The 20,738-nt window shown below is 38.5% G+C and overlaps 1 protein-coding gene across 7 annotated transcripts in view; it reads right to left on the bottom strand.

The window, feature by feature from the left end:
* The window catches only part of LOC100475400 (melanoma-associated antigen B18), a 420,370-nt gene that overhangs the window by 318,778 nt on the left and 80,854 nt on the right, over positions 1-20,738 (bottom strand). The window lies entirely within an intron of this gene.

Here is a 20,738-nt window from a genome sequence, read left to right as displayed (position 1 = left end):
CTATGAGGACATCTCGGCCACATCATCCTTTAGGGGGCAGTAGCACCGTGGAACTCCTGACCTTTTATCCAGTTATTCACTTACCACTTTTAGGAGAAGAAATGGATTATCTGAATGGAGCATGCTTGGAGCCTGAACCTCACTGGTCCACATTATCAGTGGTACCTAAAAGCAAGACAGGCCACACTCTTTCTTGTCTCTTAAAGCACAGAGCCCTAGCTTTCGGCAGGCCCATCCAAGGGTCTGACATCTGTGATACAATCTCTCTGACCTACTGATTAAATTTACAGTCAAACAAGTCCCAAGATCTATGTTAAGAGATGGAGGTCAGAGACACTGGTGATGATACCGTATTGTATATTTGAACGTTGGTAAGAAAATATGTCTTAAAAGTTCTCAAGAAAAAAACTGTAACTATGATAGATGTAAACCAGACTTATTTGTGGTGATCATTTCACAGTGTATACAAATATCAAACCATTATGTTGTATATCTGAAACAAGTATTTCATATATCAACTATACCTCAATAAAAGAAGTATGAAGATTATTAGGCCTTTGATACATATTGACAATGTCTTTCAACAAATGATTTAATAATTCACCACCTTACAGCAATATATACAAGTGTTATCTTACTTTATTTTTATTAGCATGTAGGCTCTGAGTATTACTATTTTTTNGCCTGGGTGGTGCAGTTGTTAAGCGTCTGCCTTCGGCTCAGGGCATGATCCCGGCGTTATGGGATCGAGCCCCACATCAGGCTCCTCCGCTAGGAGCCTGCTTCTTCCTCTCCCACTCCCCCTGCTTGTGTTCCCTCTCTCACTGGCTGTCTCTTTCTGTCAAATAAATAAATGAATAAATCTTTAAAAAAAATAAAGAAAAATAATAAAGAAATGAGCCCAAAATCAGTGATTCTAAAGTGGGGGGTGAGTTGTGCACCCCACAGGGGACAGTGGTATTATCTGGGGGTGTTTTGTTAGTCAGACTGGCGGTATACTCCTGGGGTCTGGTTAGTAGAGACCAGGGATGCCACTGAGCATCCTACAATATACAGGAGCGGCCCCACGACAACACTGTATCCAGTTCAAAATGGTGATAATACTTAGGTTGGGGCCTGCCTTACATCTGCAACAGTTGCAGGAAATATTTTCTCAGTTTATCTTTGGCTCTTAAATTTTCTGAAGTACATAAAGCTTTTATTGTACACTGTGTGTGTTAGCATGTGAATTTATTCCCAGTGAAGGAACAATGTATGGTCATAACAGATTATTGGGAGAATGAGGATATCCTAGCTAGATAAGCCAGCGTAAGGGTAAGGTAACAAAAGCTGACTTTTATGACAAGGCAGGGGTGGGGAACATTCCTCCTCAGAAGTTAAACTAGCAAATAGTTTCAAATAGATGACATGAATTTCGGACTGAAGAAAAGTCATTTAGGAACAATGTCTCTGGCCAAAAAAAAAAAAAAAGAGAGAGAGAGAGAGAGAGAAAGAGTGCTGAGTGGTAGGAAATGAGTAAAGAGAAACCTAGAAAACACCATCAATTCCTTCTGACCTTTGGGACAACTGCAGGGGGAAAGGGGGTAATTCTGTTCGAGTGCTTTTTCTCTCTGAAGACAGTTTCATCCACAGGGTGCTGAAGGGGGAGAAATTCACCAAAGAGAAAAATGACTCCCAGTGCTATTACAGAAACCCATCATTTTCAGGCTTTTAGCATCATTCTGATGTAGAGAAGCACTTCCTGGAATTAGGAGGTTCCCCTAACGTAAAAGAGCAAGTACTGGAGGTAAATGTAAGCTACGAGAGAGAGGAATCGTTATGAAAAGAAGCACGTGTACCTTGGCATTTGGAAATAACGCAGTACCTGAGAAAACACACAGCAGTCGAAACCAACCACATATGGGATATGTTGTGGCTATCTAGGGCTGAGCAAGAAACCACCCCAGATGTGTCTGACTTAAAACACTCACTCCCCTCATGAATTTTCAGTCTGGGCAGGGCTCAGTTGAGAAAGCCTGTCTGCTTCACACACCAAGGCTGGGATCTGGAGTCATCTGAAGGCTTGCTCACTCACACATGTCTGGAGGTTGGTGCTGGGAATACACAAACAGCTGGGCCCAGAACAGCAGTGTGCTGTCATCTGTCAGCCCTGTGTGACCTCTGGGAGCTATTCAGCTTACAGCTTTCTGGGTGATTTTTGCCCGGCTTCCTGGAATTTCTCCACAGATATCCAGAGCTAAGTCTTCAGGAACAGGCTCAAGGGTACTCCTATATAGATTTGTGATGCTTTTTCTTCATGAGGCTCCCTTCTCACTCATATTCTGCCCTGCAAGTTCCAGCCACCTCAGTCTTTCTGTCTTTTCAAATCGGGGAAACTTCCATGCTCCATGTGCCAGCCCCCTCACTACATGGCAGAACAAGAAATGCCGCTGGGCAACAGGCCAGGCCATTCACAAGGCTCACCTCATTTGTGTCCCTTTTTAGAGAGCTCACAGTCCTGAATTTCCTGTTGTTCAATGTCCAAAACTTACTGCCCACTGTATCTTTTCCAGTTTTCCACTTATTTACAGAAGGGTAAGTCTAGTCCTTACTCATGGCCCACAGCATCACTGATAAATGATTATTTATTTGAGAGACAGAGACACAGTGTGTGTGTGTGTGTGTGTGTGTGTGTGTGTGTGTGTGTCTGAGAGAGAGAGAGACAGAGAGAGAGAACAAGCTGGGGGGGGGGTGCCGAGGGAGAGGGAGAAGCATACTCCCCACTGAGCAGGGAGCTGGACACGGGGCTCGATCCCATGACTCTGAGGTCATGACCTGAGCTGAAGGCAGACGCTTCACTGACTGAGCCACCCAGGTGCCCCTGAATGATAACTTTTTAAGCTAAGTAATAGATAAATCAGGTCCATCATACTCGCATCTCTGGTACTGTATATGGTCAACTGTTTCCATGTAGCAAAAAAGCAATATAAAAAAAGATGTGAGAAGAGACTTCCAATCTCAAATCTCACCAAAGTTGCCATTCCCATGTTAAAAGAGCAAAATGGTACTCTCAGTATCTAATATTCAAAGGTATCGAGGATAACTGCCACAGATTCCTCGTCTGAAAAGAAAACTGAATGGATAACAGATGTTTCAAAAATAAGGAATCCAAAAATTCAAATGTAAAGCCGTATTCAGTGATAACTATTGGAACTATTATATGAAAGAGTCAAGAATAGAATTGTAAAAATCAAAAGGTCACACTAGTAAAAATTGCATGAGGTTCTTATGCAGACGTTCAATAAGCTTTCAAATATAAATAAGTAATTCTTTAGGAATCCTGGCAGAAAAATGGAGTCACCTATCAAGGGGGAAATGTACACTGGCCTCAGACTCTCCATGTGAGTAGTTAATGCCAGAGGGCACTGGAACACTGTCTCTGAGTTTTGAGGATCAAGCCGAAGATATCTGAACACACTGTTGTTTAACAAGATCAGCGAAAGAAAGATGTTTTTAAACATTAAAGAATTCAACCCCTCAAGACACTTTTGTAAAAACTACTCTACAAAATACTTCAGGAAACCAATAGATAGAAAGGATTGATAGGGAACCCTGGAACTAAATACAGAACCAAGCTTAAATAATCAGGACAGTTACAACACACATGCACACACACTGTCTCAGTCTTGCTCTTTCTCTCTCTCTCATATCTATACACACACATACACAAATACATACAAACACATATATAGGTAGACACAAATGCACACACATATGTACATATCTATATGTATATATACATATATGCATATACATATTAAATGCTATATAGGACTGTGACTTCTTAACTTGGAGGTTAATACGAGTGAAAGGTAAGAGTCTTATCAAGGGAAAAATTACCCTTAAAGAGCCTCTAAGCCTCTAATACAATTCAACATACATAGTTTTGTGCCTACAACCTAATATGTTAAATATTATAAATACACTTACTTCCAAACTACTCCCCAGACAAATGGAGGGAGCAAAAGGAAATCTCTATGCAGATAACTGCGTATTCAAACAATTCTGCCTTTAAGCTAGTTATCAAATACTTATTGTGATTGGGGGATTGGTAGAGAATTCAAAACTATTTCTGCTCTCCTGCAGTGTTGATTCCATTCTGTCTTAATATTATGCATTTATTCACTATGCAGCTCTCTGGGAATTCAAAAAAATAAAATTCAGTAGTGAATGGAAAAGGGATTGAGAATTCTAAAGAGTTCATCCTTGCCTACAGAATTTACTCCAACTTGTTTAAATATCAAGCATCTACAAACATAATAAATGTGAATAAAGTTGCTTGTGATTGCGAAAAGGCTAGCTTGTAAAATCAGTGCATGAGTTAAAGATTCTACTGTCAATCTTGGCAAAGTTAAAAATACATGCCTAACAGAAATTAAAAGGTAAAATCAATTTTAAGAATGTTAACTACCTTATCTTTAATAGAAGAGAGTAAAATTAATACGACCTACAAATGAAACCTAGCTTTGAAAAAGGGCACAATAGAATCAGATTATTTGCTCTATATAACCTTTTGTCTAAATCTTTTTTGGATGTTTGAGTAACTGGGACATCTTGTACTGAATACAAATGACAGCTTTAGTTGCACTTCGTTCCTTTTGTCTTCAATTAAATAAGTCAATCCCATTTAATAGCTTTATTTAAATTAGCATATATAACAGGGCCCCAGTTTTTATAAAATTATTTCTCTCTCTACCCATTTTTCTCTCTGTATGTATAAATAAGGGATCTCTGTAATGACTCCCAAAATATTAACAGCAATGAATTCTGATGACAATTTGAGTTGGTTTGATTTTTTATATTTTTAGTATATTGCTTGCATTTTTAATGTACAGATTTCATTTTATAACAAAGTCAGATCTCAAAAAAAAAAATCAACTCTCTCAGAGAAAGTGAGAAAAATGCCACCATCCTATCCCTTCCATTGCCTGTACCCTCCATTTCCATGCCAACTGCTAGTCCCGGGTGTGGAAAAGAAAAGCCTTTCTTCTATTTTTGAAAAAACAGAACAAATCTCTCATCCATATAAACACCAAATAATAGATACCCAAAGAGATTTAGTTTAGGACTAGCCATGAGGTTATGAGAACTTATCCCCATAGGGCAGAGTTGTAGAGCTGTCTTCAGAGAACATGTTTGAAATTTTGAATTGCAAAATGCAAGAATAAAAAGGCTAAAAATGGACATTTACCATTTATCCACAGCCAATTCTACGAGTTCTGTGACATTATTCAGAGTGCGGAGGTTTGTTCAATTTCAGGTTAATATTGTGGATACATGAATGAGTAGCTAGCTAATTATTTCCCAAAGTTACATAGCTTTTATTCTGTTGCCTACAACCGGTAACATGGATACTTTTTAATGATGATGATTTATAGTTTTCCAATTTCATTTTTCTTTTTGGCCTTGTCATTGTGAGGACCATGAGAAACAAAATCTAGTGGTGTCTGCTACACTACGTGTTATAGGCTGAATGTATATGTCCCCCACATACACCCAAAGTCACATGTTAAAACCTAACCTCAAATGTAATGGTATTAGGAAGTGGAGTCTTTGGAAAGTGATCGGGTCATCATGAATGGCATTAAGCTTTTATCAAAGAGATCCCAGAGAGCTCTCCCACCCCTCCTACCATGTAAGGACACAGCAAGAAGGCCATCTATGAACTTGAAGGCCAGGGCCCTGCTCTGGCACCTCCCCAGACTCAGAACAGTGAGAAACAGATTCTGTTATTTATAAGCCACCCAGTCTGCAGTGCTCTGTTATAACAGCCTGAATAAATGAAGATGATCTTTATTGTCTTCTTTAAGGAGAACCATCTCTTTTTTTTTTAATATTTTATTTATTTGACAGAGAGACAGAGCTAGTGAGAGAGAGATGAGCAGGAAGGAGGGGGAGAAGCAGACTCCCGTTGAGCAGGGAGCCTGATGCAGGGCTCGATCCCAGGACCCTGGCATCATGGCCTGGGCCGAAGGCAGACACTTAACCGACTGAGCCACCCGGGTGCCCCTAGGAGAACCATTTCTGTTTACAATGAACTCCCCAGCCATTTATTGTTCTGTCAGGATTCTTCTGATTTGGTCTTCAAACCCTGGCTTTATCTTTGCAACATGAGATTAACATGGTCAGAAACACCTAAAATAAGTTCAAGAGTAAGGCTGATCTCTTTATTGTGTTAAATTTGAGACCATTCTGAGAGAATGCATTTTTTAAAAAATATTGCTCATGTCCATACTGTACACCTGAAACTAATATAACACTGTATGTTAATTCTCTGGAATTAAAATAAAAAACTTAATACAATAAAAAAATATTGCTCATGCATTAAGTACAACTGAAACTTTGTTTTTCATAGTTCATTTTTTATTGGAGCCAGAAGTACAAATTTCCTTGTCAGCACTTGCCATGTTTGGTGAATGCTGAACAAGATAACTGGCACAATGAACCCCTGTGGTAATAATTAAAATAAAGTCACTATAGAACTTGTGGATTTAACCCTAATGCTGGCTTTTCATTTTGACAGTTCAATGAACTATAACTCTAAAATTCATTTGTGTTGTATGTATAGCTCGCCACCAACTCAATGTGCTGTAGCTTGTCGGGTAAAAAGTTTATGAACACATAGCACACATATAGGACATATACGCACATATTACTATGGAGAATTTGGTGGTACAAATCATACTAGACAGACCACATCTAGGATGCTATGTTCAGTCCCACATCCCACGGTTTACCAGAAATAATGAACTATAGAAAGTATATTTGTTTCATCCTGGAAGGGAACCAGAATGAGAGAGATCTAGAAATCAGGCCAGGAGAAAAAAGATTAAGAGATATGGAATGACCCCCAGAATAAGAAGAACCACAGGAAAACCATGATAAGCTGGCAAATGGGATGCTTTATGGGAAGAATTTAAATAAGTGAATATTTTAGAAGAGCAGATTGCAAGTTAATAGAGAAAATACTATTAATACTATCATTAGAATGAAGCTTCATATAAAGAAATCAAATTTCCATCATTGGATGGATTTAAAAGGAAGCTTAAATGACCTGTCAAGCTCTCAGTCATCTAACATGATCAGAAAGTCTTCCTACTTGGCCCCCTAATTATTTTGTAAATCTCGGCATTCTACAGCTCTATTAATAAGGAAAGAGAACTTCAGTTTGTTAAAACGTAATAAAAAAGTTAGCTTTTAGTAAAGTGTCTCATTATGAACAGGGACTGGTGAAACCAGAATCCAGATCTTATAACGGCAAATATGTTCCATTTATGTAAGTTTTTTTTTAACTGAACAAAATAGTGTGTGTGTGTGTGTGTGTGTTAATAATATTAAAACATTTAACATCATGGTCATGGGAATACAAAGAGGAATTATTCATATACCTTTCTGTATCTTTATATTGTATCACTCAACTGTAACTGATCGAGCTTTCAGAGATTTTGACCAAATCTCATCTTCCTGAGTGAAATATCTTCTCGATTTATCTGACAAGTAGGAGGCACTTTAAGAAAGCCCACTAATGAAACAAGAGCAAAAATGAACTACTGGGACTTCATCAAGATAAAAAGCTTCTGTACAGCAAAGGAAACAGTCAACAAAACTAAAAGGCAACCCAAGGAATGGGAGAAGATGTTTGCAAATGATGTAACAGATAAAGGGTTGGTATCCAAGACCTAAAAAGAACTCATCAAACTCAACCCCAAAAAACAAATAATCCAGTCAAGAAATGGGCAGAAGACACGAACAGACACTTCTCTGGAGAAGACATACAAATGGTTAACAGACACATGAAAAAATGCTCCCCATCACTAGCAATCAGGGAAACACAAATCAAAACCACAATGAGATACCACCTTACACCAGTTAGAATGGCAAAAATTAACAAGACAGAGAACAAGTGTTGGTGAGGATGCAGAGAAAGGGGAACCCTCTTACACGGTTGATGAGAACGCAAGCTGGTGCAGCCACTCTGGAAAACAGTATGGAGGTTCCTCAAGACATTAAAAATAGAGCTACCCTATGACCCAGCAATTGCACTACTAGGTATTTACCCCAAAGATACAGATGTCGTGAAAGGAAGGAGCACCTGCACCCCAATGTTCATGGCAGCAATGTCCACAATAGCCAAACTGTGGAAGGAGCCGAGATGCCCTTCAATGGATAAATGGATAAAGAAGATGTGGTTCATATATACAATGGAATAGTACTCAGCCATCAGAAAGGATGAATACCCACCATTTGCATCGACATGGATGGAACTAGAGGAGATTATGCTAAGTGAAATAAGTCAAGCAGAGAAAGGCAATGATCATATGGTTTCACGCATATGTGGAACATAAGGAATAGCACAGAGGACCACAGGGGAAGGGAGGGAAAACTGAATGGGAAGAAATCAGAGAGAGAGATGAACCATGAGAGACTCTAGACTCCAGGAACCAAGCTGAGGGCTGCAGAAGGGAGGGGTTTGGGGGGATGGGGTAACCAGGTGATGGGTATTAAGGAGGGCACGTGATGTGATGAGCACTGGGTGTTATACACAACTAATGAATCGTTGAACACTACATCAAAAACTAATGATGTACCATACATTGGCTAATTGAACTTAATTATAAAAAAGTGAGAGAAAAAAAGCCCACTAATAGATCATTTAGATTATGCTAAGACAGACCCGGGAGTAAGGTCCACGAGGGCAGGCATTTTTGTATGTTCCTTGATCTCAAGTGCCTCGAATGCAGCCTAGCATTCAGTAGTGCTCAATAGTATTTACTGAATGAATGAACAAATGAATGAATGGAGGTTGAGGTAAAATGGAACTAATATTTTTGAGTTCTTTTTTGGCTTCTTCAAGAGAAGGGGAGAATGGTCTTGACTTCAGGAGACAAAAAACAACTCTTGGTGAAGGAAGGAGGAAAAGGTATGATCAGAAGAGGGGACTGGGTAGAGGATGGCAGTGCAGAAGCCAGGAAGACAAGAGGGGACAGGATCTAATTCAAATCTCCCACAGTTCTTTGAATCAATCTAAGACCTAAAGTGGTAACTGAACTACAAAGGCATTTCAAAACTAGGATTGTAGAAATCAGTGAATTTCAAACAGTGTCTGGCAATATAAGTTTAGAAAATTAAAAATATGTATTAGCAAAATTCAGAGAAGAAATTGTCTGCCCCGAAGGATTCTCTCAAATTTTTTTTCCTCTACAAAGAAAAATGGGATGGTTAGTCAGCAGAGCTAGGGCATTTATAACAATGTCTTTTCTTTCACCATTGATTTGTTTTCATTAGGTAAGTAGTTAGTTTTCTAAGGCTTTTTTCCCCCTCCTTTTGCTCTTGGCCTTAACAAAATTGGTGGTTCTGGCACTGTCATTAATTCCATAGTTGCAAAATTCCCTTAGAGAAACATAATAACTTTCGTTTATTGAAAATACTAAGGGAAGGATAGTTTATTAGGTATTTGGATGACTGGATGTTGAGAAACATATTATTTATCATTTAAAATATCTCTGGTGCAAGGGCATTGTTAAGTGTATGCATATAAAACACAGAACATCTGGATTAAAACAGAAATGGCAATGAGTTATGCTACCTTCATTACACCCGACAAGGGGATATCTGGGGACACATGGCTGACTGAGTTTTTCACGTTTTACCAGCATGTTTTTAGACTAACAGAAAGCGCTTAGATGCTCCCATCCAATCCTAGAAGCTTACATTTTTTCGTCCATCTTACATACTGGTAACAACTGGGGATGACTGGGAAAATTGTCCCGTATCACCAGTGTATGAGATTCAATTGCTAACAAACATGTCTAAATTGACAAATTCTGAGTAGTAGCTCAGCCATACTGATAAACAAATTCAGTCAGTAACTATGCTATTTATCATAAATATTCCCTAACATGTCAAATCTAAGAATTAGATTACTCTAGAAATTAAGAGCTGGGAAGGATTTTGGAGATTATCTTCTCTGATCCATCCATTTGGTGGAAGGTGTAATCAAAATGATGATAGTAACACACATTTTCTGTTCTCAGGGAGATGTCAGTTTCATGGGACAAGAAGCCCTAAACAGGAAATTACAATACAGTGTAATGGGAGGGACCAATAGGGGCACGGAATATAGCGTTATGTAGCAACGACATGATCTCTTGCTTTGGGGACCCTGTGAGGATCAAAAGTAACTTGCCTGAAGAGAGGACTCTGAAGCTGAATCAATAAGAAAAGACTAAGAGTGGTACAGGTTATGTGGAGCAAGGGCATTTCTGGAAGTAGAAAAAGAAATCTCTGGTGGAAAGAAAAAGCACAGTGTGTTGAAAAAGCTGCAAGCAGTCTACTCGGGTTGGCTGGCATACGGAAATGATGGAGTAAGATGGAGGATTCTGGGTGTCAGAAAAAGAAAGAAATTTTACATCTATATGGATGTATATGCATGCATATATGTATGGATGTGTCTACGTATGCATGTGTGAATCAAAATGTCATAACATGATACTTAGCCACACTATAAGCAATGCACTCTATTTTCTACTCAAAGGTGTTGGCCAGTTCCTACTAACATAAAGAACATGAGACACTAAAGTGTCATGATGTGGTGTTTGAAAGACGCTCGCATGAAGGTTGAAGGTTGAGGGGCGATAAGTAAAGGTCAGATCATAATAAAATATTTAGATGAGACATTACACATTGGGGAATAGGGACGCAAGGAAGGATTCTGAGCAGGGTAATGTAATACCATATACATTTAGAAAGATCATTCTAAATTGTTCCAAAAAGGATTGGAAAGGTTCTGGGAAACCAGAGCAATGTTAAGAGTTTTTTAGGGGTGCCTGGGTGGCTCAGATGTTAAGCGTCTGCCTTTGGCTCAGGTCATGATCCCAGGGTCTTGGGATCAAGCCCCGCACTGGGCTCCCTGCTCAGCGGGGAGTCTGCTTCTCACTCTCCCTCTGCCTGCTGCTCCCCTGCTCCTGCTCTGTCAAATAAATTTTTTAAAAATCTCAAAAAAAAGAGTTTTTTAAAGGTAATGTAAGCAATTTAGAATGGTACCAAAATGAAGACAGTTGTTTTGAGGATGAAGAACAATTAAGAGTTAAAATTAACAGAACTTTGTTGTTGCCTGGAACAGGGTATAAATCAGAGAGAAAAGACAGTAGTTAGTTTCTGAGGATTCAGTCTTAGAAAATATGTGAACAGTAACATCAATCACTGAAAGAGGGAAAAATCTGAAAGAACAGTTTCCAAAGCTGAGAATAATGATTCTGTTGGATACCCAAGTAGAGACATCAAACCACAATGTAAGTCTCCGATTCTGGATAACAAATGAAGTTGTGGCTGAACAGATCTGGGAACTAGCAGCATATGCAAAATAACTCAAGCCATCCCTTAAAAACCCATTTATGGACTGTAAATATTTATAATATTTTATGACCCTTAAAAATGCACAAAGCATTATTGCTATGTATCTATAGTACATTACCGTTCTCACACACAAATCAGGAAACTGAGGCTCAGGGAGTTCAAATCATTTGCAAAGCTAACATAGTCCTGCCAGAACTCAAGACTCAAGGCCAGCTTTTACCACCGCATTTTTCCATTTCTTTCCAGTTTACCAAGATGTTCCTCTCCATCACGCCATCTGCTTTAACTTAAAGTCATTAGAATAAACAAATCTCTCCTTGTCCAAATACCTCGCTCATCTGCATTTCTAAGTCATTAATTATTCGGCTGTTTGTTTACAATGGTTTGACTAATTATACTCCATAATTCATAGAACGTCATCATCATTCATCCCTGGAAAGGCCAGTCTCTTGTTCTATGTATTTATTCTCTTTTATCCCCATTCAGACTTTCCATCCCCTGCTGTGGACCCATTTTCTAATGTTAGGTATTCATTCTTTTATGTGTATCGTATTGTGTGCGTACATGTAAGTTTGTTTTTCTCTTACTGTTTTAACTTTGCCCTGTCTTTTTAAAGAGGGAGTTGTTTTTCAGAGTTGTTATGGATGCGGATCTAGTTGTTTGTACTTGCTACGTCCAGTACTATAGTACGTGCTGACCACAGCTCACTTATCAGTGCCCCCTCAGGTCTTCATGGGGTTGTCTTCAACTTCTTTTTTTCCAGCTTCGGTGAGATAGAATTGATTACAACACTGTGTAAGTTATACAAAGTAATCATTTAAACACTTTCTTTAAGGACCTGTGTCAGAGTTCTCTGAGCTATATATCCTGGCTAGAGACGCAAGGTCACAGGGTATGCAAACAATTTCACTAAACCTTATCAGATTTTTTTTTCAGAATGGCTGTTGCTAGTATCCTCTCTCAAGCACATAAACTTGAGGAGTTTTATTTAAGAAATTCTTCCCACCCTTAGATCCCCCAAATAGTCTTCTACTCTTCCTTCTATTAATTGTATAGTTTTACCTCTCATAATTATTAATCTGTCTTGATTGTATGTGCAAATATATGCACATAATCATATATATGTATTGTATCTATGGATGGACACACACAGGTGCATATATGTCTTATATAAAATAAGCTAATTCTATTCACACCATCCACTACCCAATTCCTATTTTCTCCATTGATTTTCAGTGCCAGTTATGATACATTAATTTCTTTTATCAACATTCTCTGTCTTCTTTAAAGCAGGACTCCTGAGCCTTAAAAAGCACCATGTAACAGGGTTCTTTTATAGTTTAATCAACTGATCACAAGTTTTTATAATTTCACATTCTCCTTATTATGATCCCTCTGTGGAAGTGGTGAATCTGCTGATTTTAAACAACACAAATGATTCAACACAATTGTGTCAAGCCTCTCGGAACCTCTGAATTTGCCAAAAGCCTCTATAACGGGGCAGACAGAACACACTTCTCAGAAACAGCTCTGGAAAGAAACACGAGAGCTGACACAGAGCTCTGGGCTGCAGTAACCCCAACTGTTGCACAGATTTAAGGGGGGGATGTTCAGACAACGACTTCTTCCTGGGTAAAATAAATACTGTAATGGCCACCTACAGATCTCACGCGAATTTTCAGATTCACTGACTGATGCTTATGGTAAAGTAACATGAGGCATTTACTGGTATAAAATCTCATTGTTTCCAATTTATAGATTTAGGCACTCTCAACAATTGGTAAAGATGTTTCAGGACTCTTCCTTTCCCTAAAACAAATCCCAACAAAAATAAACACACAAATTAAATTGTGTAGCCTTAGTTATTCATTGTTCTAAGAGTCTCTACATCTCTCAAAAGCAGCTTTTAAAATTTTCTACTTCAGGAAACACGTTATCTCTGAGCAACAGATAAACTTGAAAAACAGGAGTTTTAAAGAGTACGCTATTAACACATTCATTGTCGTACAACTCCATTCTGGACCAGCAGGAAACATTTAGCCTCCTGTTTCCCCCTCGTCTTGTCACCAGCAGCCCCCGCAGTAGCTAGTTCTCTGCATCTGTGTGTAAACTCGGGTGTAAAGGCTGCTAGTCCGCACATACTTGCAGAAGCCTATGCAAATTTATTCCAGATGAGGGCGGCCAATAGCTACTTCTCATGCTTCTGTTCGGTTATCATGCCGCCCACCTCAGTTCTGAGTAAAAATTTGAACTTTACGTTTGCCAAATGATGCTAGAAACATCTGTTGACTGATTTCCCCCAAAATAGCTCTGGATGCCCAACCTTAGTCACCCCTATTCCAAAAGGTCAGACCACTCCAGCCTCCACTAATTGCCACATTCTCTCTCCCTGTCGGCATCATTTCAAGACAAATTATCCCTTCCTCTACTCTCTTTATCATAATCCTTTGAGTAATTTTCACCCAATGTTTGAACCTTTAAAGTGATTGATAGTATTCATTTGAAGAGTGATCTCATCTCCTCTTTTAGATATTTCTTAATAGTTGGGTTTTAGGAGAGCAAATGGGAAAAGAGGACACAAGCTGATTCATTTCCCACTTTGGTTACCTCTTCACAAACATATATGCATTATTTTTCTTAGGGAAATTCTGTTACAGCGTAATTAATTCAAAACCATTCTCATTTTCTGTTTCATATCCTTACTAGAAGAGTCTTGAGTTAATATCTCTCCCAGGCCAACTTCAAACCTATCAAAATATTTCTAAGTTATTATTAATATAATAAGAGTTACCTTCCTCTGAATGATTTTTTTCCCTGTCATTCCTTTGAAAGCATTATTTCAAGAGTTTTTCATTTCCGTGCTTTTCATGGTACATATGTTTTGGTTTTCTGAAGCATGGTTATGTCTGAAAGCTACTGCACTTGAAAGTGCTGAAACATAGTAAGCCCAAAAAATAGCAGAGGAAAGGCAAAAATAAATAAACAAACAAACAAATAAATAAATAAATAAAAATAAATAAATAAATAATAATCACATCTCCTTTTTGGCATTGTGAGCAAATTCACTGATCTTCAGAAGGTAGGGTCTCGAGCAGGATACAGATTAAAAGTTTTGGGCTGGATTTGCTACAACAGGGCACCAACTACTGTAATTAATGTCAACATCCAGAAGAAGAAAAGCACCAATTTACTTGAGAGATTGATTTAGCATTTTAGTTATTATGTCTCCAGTAAGGAGAAGAAGAAAAAGAACTGAGGAATAGACTCAGGAAAAGAACAATGAGGCAGATGATCACAGGGGTACATTCAGGAATGAGAGTCCTGAGAACTCTGATGAAAAAACTCGGAAGAAAGGAAGAAGGAAGAAATGGTGACAAAGGAGAAACTTGGAGAAGACAGAGTGTAACAGAGGCAGGGAAGAGGAGAATGCAAAGGGGGAAGAGAGAGAGGTAAAAAGAGAAACAGTAACGCAACGTTTCAACGTGTATCCTTGGAACCACTGTGCAAATCCCATGGTCCAATCTGCTACACAGGTCTTCTCAGAACAGACAAGTAAACATCCCCAGTCACATTTTTAATACACATCATTGATAATCTGTGTGTGTGTGTGTGTGTGAGAGAGGGAGAGAGAGAGAGAGAGAGAATGAAGGCGGGAGGAAGAGATGGAGGGAGGAAGAAAGAGAAAGGGGGAGAGAGATCGATCCAGCTCAAGCCAGAGACAGATCACAAAGTCTACTATACAATTCTACTTCTCATGAATTTAATCAGAGTGGAATACCTCAACGCTTAAGGGATTTATTTTCTTAAAATAATCACTACCACTATGCCCTTGAGCATGATACTTGACCCCTTTAAATTTCAATGTCCTCACCTATAAAATGGAGATGATAGCAACATCTATTTGCAGTCTTTATGAGGATTAAATTAGCTAACATATTTACATAATTTAGGGTAGGGCCTGCCATACAGTGAGCACAACAGAAACATTAGCTAGAATTAGTAGTAGCGCTAGTAGCAGTTACAGGAGCCGTGAAGAAGCTGTGGGTGAACTGGCACTCAAAACTCACTAATATTCTTCCCAGAAAATGGACAGAATGATGTACACAGGGAGAACTCCAAGAACAGGAGTCAGGGAATAAGGATCTGTGTTTGATTTTTCCAGCAGATGGGTGTGTGACCTTTCAATTTAATATCCTGGAGCCTGGCTTTCCTCATTTCTGACAAGAACACATTGGCCTAATTTATACCAAAGTTCTTCAGATACTAATCTTAAGTGGTAGCTTTTATCTAATTTAAGTTGTCTTGGGCTCCGACATATAGAAGATCTATCACTAAAGAGAGTGCTAGATGCTTGGCCCTGTGGTTTCACAGGACGTAATGGCGCCCATCCAGATTATAGAATTAAGCCACCTAAATTTACTCCTCTTGTGATCACTCCATATTACTTCCTACCATGATCACTGCACCAAAGCCTTTTAAACAGGGTCATAACTGGACAAGGTATGAAGAGAGTTCAGAAATTCCCACCCAAGGTATGGGTCAAGTCCATCCAGGAATCACCACTTCATGCTCCTCACCCTGCTATCTTTCCCTACCTCTCAGTCCCCCTTGGGGTGCATCCATTATAAAAGCCTGAACAAACTTTCAGAAGAGCTAATGACTGAATATTTTTCGCTTAGTGTCTCAGGTAAAAGAGACTTGTTATAAAATTCCATCACTTAGGGCTTGGGCGGGGGGGGGGGCGGCGCTGTCTTAGGTCACCAGGCTGTACCTGCCAACCCCCTTTGTCCACACATGCCTCTCTCTGAGGCTATGAAGTAGGTGCCATAGCTTAGGAGTCTCTACTGTGGGTTACACATTTTTTCTTAAGAAGGGGATAAACCGGGGTGCCTGGGTGGCTCAGTCAGTTAAGGGTCTGCCACTCAGGTCATGATCCCAGAGTCACGAGATCAAGCCCAACATGGGACTCCCTACTCCGTGGGGAGCCTGCTTCTCCCTCTCTATGTGCCCCTCCCCCTGCTTGTGTTTTCTTTCTCACAAATAAAAATATATTTAAAAAAGGGGGGGGATAAACCTAAATGAATCCTGTATCTAACCCTTCGAGTTAGCTTTGGATAGAAATCTATAGGTAGATAGTTGAGATTAAAAAGCCCATCTATAGGGTTAAAAAAGAACAAATGACTTACATTTAAAATTATAACACTGGTGGGAAAAGGCAGTTTAACAGCAATTTTTAGCAATAACATCGTATTGATGTTGTCCAGCAACATCACAACCCACAGAGAGAAAATTTAAGCAAAGCTTTGAAAAAATAGGATGAATTACAACTCTGGAGTAGCATGAGAAATTTGACTACTTGATATTACAGGCCATCCAATATCTAATTATAGCAAATTCCCATACTTAATTTTAAAGGTCATAGTTTGAGAAATTGTCATATATATACATATATATATATATATGACATATATCTGATATATGTAGATATGTGCATATTTATATATATATAAATATTTTTACTAGGCTTTCCTATATATTTCCCATTAGATTTCAGATGAGAAACAAAAATTTTTAATAAGGATATACACAGCTATGACTAGAAACACATTTTATATGCCCTATTTCCCTGAGTTGTTCACAATGAATGATATGAAGTTTTTATTAACTTATGAAACTTTTAATACTACAATCCTAAATTATATTCCCATAAAGTTCACAAATATGTTTTCTTAACATTGTTCATTGAAATTTGGCCTGAGTAATCACTTAATTTTTCACTTTTCACTTGTTCATTCTTTTATTCCTTTCCTCCATCAGTACTACAAAATATGAAGATTCACTCAACAATCACATACTGATTCCTCAATAGTTACATAAGTTTCTGAGAACTTTGCCCATCAGACATCTTAGCCTTCTCTAAATTCTCTTCCTGACTAAATCTGAAATTGGCTTCACCATTTCTTAAACTTCTTACAGCTTAGTAAAGTAAAAACCATTTTATGAACTCACTGTATCCCTTCAAGATAATCAATATTAGGAAGTGTATTCAACTGTCAGAAATAACTTTTCAGACAATAATTACGGAGCACAATGGCAGCTTCTCATTCATCAATATAAAAAATGTCTACAGGCAGAAAAAGAATATCTAAGGCATAGGAGATTCTTCTCCTGAAATATGCTGTTTGTTTGTTTTTGACATACCCAATAGCTGGGCTTAATTGTGGAGAGTGCTTGCTTTGTAACAAAATGGTGATGCCATTACAGGAAGTGGTTCATTCCGGCACCTGTTCCTCAGCATACTTGCATCACAGATGACAAAAGATTGCTCCAATTATTAACACCGTGCTTTGTTATCATCCTTTGATGCGGGAGCCTACACCACATTTAAAGCGTAATAAAGCTATTTTCCCCCCAAAGAGTTCCATCAGAGTTTGGGGAAAATATTTATTTAGCAAGCCTATAGTGTCAGCTATTTATATTTTGAATATAGCTGGAAAACTGAAAGGTTTTAGGTAACAAATGGAATGAATGAGAAAAATACGTTTGGTCCTAAGGAGGGCTAAGCAAATGCACATGGCTAGTTCCAAACAACCCGAGCCACATGTCTCCCTGATTACAGCCTAACAGTATCATTTTTTGGTCTCATGGATCACAACTTTCCATGTATTAGATTTAAGAGCAAGAATATTAGCTTTGTGCTCTTTCCAAAGAAACTCATAAAAAGTCCATTATCTTTTATATTCTCTCTTCTTTAGAGCATTAGAATTATGAAAAATTAAGCTCTTCCTTATCAAAATTGTATGTCACCTTGTAGATCATAGGAAAAGCATTAAAAATAGAATAAAAAAATCACACAATGAACTTCATGAAAAGGGACTACAGGACTTCTCTTAGCTCACTGTCATAAAGGCATTTCTTTGTCAAGGTGGTTTCAGTAAAACTGGGATCTGGATTTTATTTAAGTTCAAAAGGATGTTCTTTCAAGAAACACTTATTGGATGGTTACTATATGCCACATGATACTGTTAGTACTACAGAGACATATCAATTAATCCTGAGAAAGATACTATTCACTAGCCATTTTAGTTTTATTTTATTTTTACATCTTATAATAGATGTGAAAACAGAAGGTCAGAGTTGTCAACTAACTTCCCCTAAGATCCATAGCTCTGAAGTAAATAAAATCAAAGTGCACGTCTAATTCCAAAGCCTTTGTTCTTTGCATCATATCACGCTGCTTCCATCAACTCCCCTATTTATTATAGCCTAATGGATTACCTTCAAGATGCTTAGTGTTCATAGCCATTTTAATTTTACCATGATCTGTTATTGTACTTCTTTTTTTTTTTTTTTTTTTTTTTTTTGGTAGGTGTATGGAGCGAGGATGGGTATCTTCAAATTGGGAAGAGAAGGTAATCCCCTTAATTTAGGATTCCCTTAAGAGCATGAATTTAAATATGATTTCTGTCCCTTACAAAACTGTTTTTTTCGGAAAAGTTATTTAACTTCCTAAACCATGATGACCTCCCTAATAAGTTGGGCATATTGATCATTTCTTTTTCTATTATCACATTTTGGGAAGCAATTGCTATTGCCACGCTTTAATATCAGGATCTTCAACTCACTGGAGCCAGGGTTCGGGCACCTAATGCAGCTTCCTGAACACTTTGTTGTTACTTTGGCCAACATCGTCTAAGCCACAGCACCTTCGCACTGCACCTATAATGCTGTCACGGGCAACTGTACCACAAACACACAAGCACCAATTCTCATACCCGTAGGGCTGCTGTTTGCTTTGTATTCATTCCATAAGAGGGTATTTGTTGAGATATAGCCAAGTATTGCTGGATTTTAGTGTTCCTTAACAGGCTTGTTTACAATTTCAACATCCACAGTTGTAAAATTATGAACCTAGAAAGTCCAAGGAAGAGTTTTTTTTTTTAATAATTAATTTTATTTTATTATATTATGTTAATCACCATACAAGGAAGAGTTCTGATCCAGACACAATAACAGAAATGTTGTCTTGGATACAAATGGCTAACACACACATGAAAAAATGCTCCCCATCACTAGCAATCAGGGAAACACAAATCAAAACCACAATGAGATACCACCTTACACCAGTTAGAACGGCAAAAATTAACAAGACAGAGAACAACAAGTGTTGGTGAGGATGCGGAGAAAGGGGAACCCTCTTACGCTGTTGGTGGGAATGCAAGCTGGTGCAGCCACTCTGGAAAACAGTGTGGAGGTTCCTCAAGACATTAAAAATAGAGCTACCCTATGACCCAGCAATTGCACTACTAGGTATTTACCCCAAAGATACAGAGGTCATGAAAAGAAGGAGCACCTGCACCCCAATGTTCATAGCAGCAATGTCCACGACAGCCAAACTGTGGAAGGAGCCAAGATGCCCTTCAACAGATGAATGGATAAGAAAGATGAGGTCCATATATACAATGGAATAGTACTCAGCCATCAGAAAGGATGAATACCCACCATTTGCATCAACATGGATGGAACTAGAGGAGATTATGCTAAGTGAAATAAGTCAAGCAGAGAAAGGCAATGATCATATGGTTTCACGCATATGTGGAACATAAGGAATAGCACAGAGGACCACAGGGGAAGGGAGGGAAAACTGAATGGGAAGAAATCAGAGAGGAAGACAAACCATGAAAGACTCTGGACTCCAGGAACCAAGCTGAGGGTTGCAGAAGGGAGGGGGTTGGGGGATGGGGTAACCAGGTGATGGGTATTAAGGAGGGCACGTGATGTGATGAGCACTGGGTGTTATACAGAACTAATGAATCGTTGAACACTACATCAAAAACTAATGATGTACTATATGCTGGCTAATTGAGCATAATAATAAAAAAATAGATTAAAAAAGGAAATGGTCGTCTTGGGATACACTCAATGCACAGAAAACTTAGCCTTATATACTGATAAAAACAGAAGTGAATGAATTAATCCAAATTAATCATCCAACTGGGAAGATGAAAAAAAGAAAAAGTAAACAAAAGAAAATGAAAATAATAAAGATGAAAGAAAAATTTCATGCAGTTGAAAAGAGAAAGTAAAATAAATAAGTTTTTAAAAAAATCTGTAGGGGCACCTGGGTGGCTCAGTCAGTTAAGTGTCCGCCTTTGGCTCAGGTCATGATCTCAGGGTCCTGGGATGGAGCCCCATATTAGGCTCCCTGCTCAATGGGGGAGTCGGCTTCTTCCTCTGCCCCTCCCCCTGCTTATGCACTCTCTCTCTTTTTTTTAATATTTTTTTATTATATTATGTTAGTCACCATACAGTACATCCCCGGTTTCTGATGTAAAGTTCGATGA

Source organism: Ailuropoda melanoleuca, chromosome X, assembly GCF_002007445.2.
Source record: "Ailuropoda melanoleuca isolate Jingjing chromosome X, ASM200744v2, whole genome shotgun sequence".
In the NCBI taxonomy this organism is placed as follows: Eukaryota; Metazoa; Chordata; class Mammalia; order Carnivora; family Ursidae; genus Ailuropoda; species Ailuropoda melanoleuca.
This window is presented reverse-complemented; position numbering and strand designations above follow the sequence as displayed.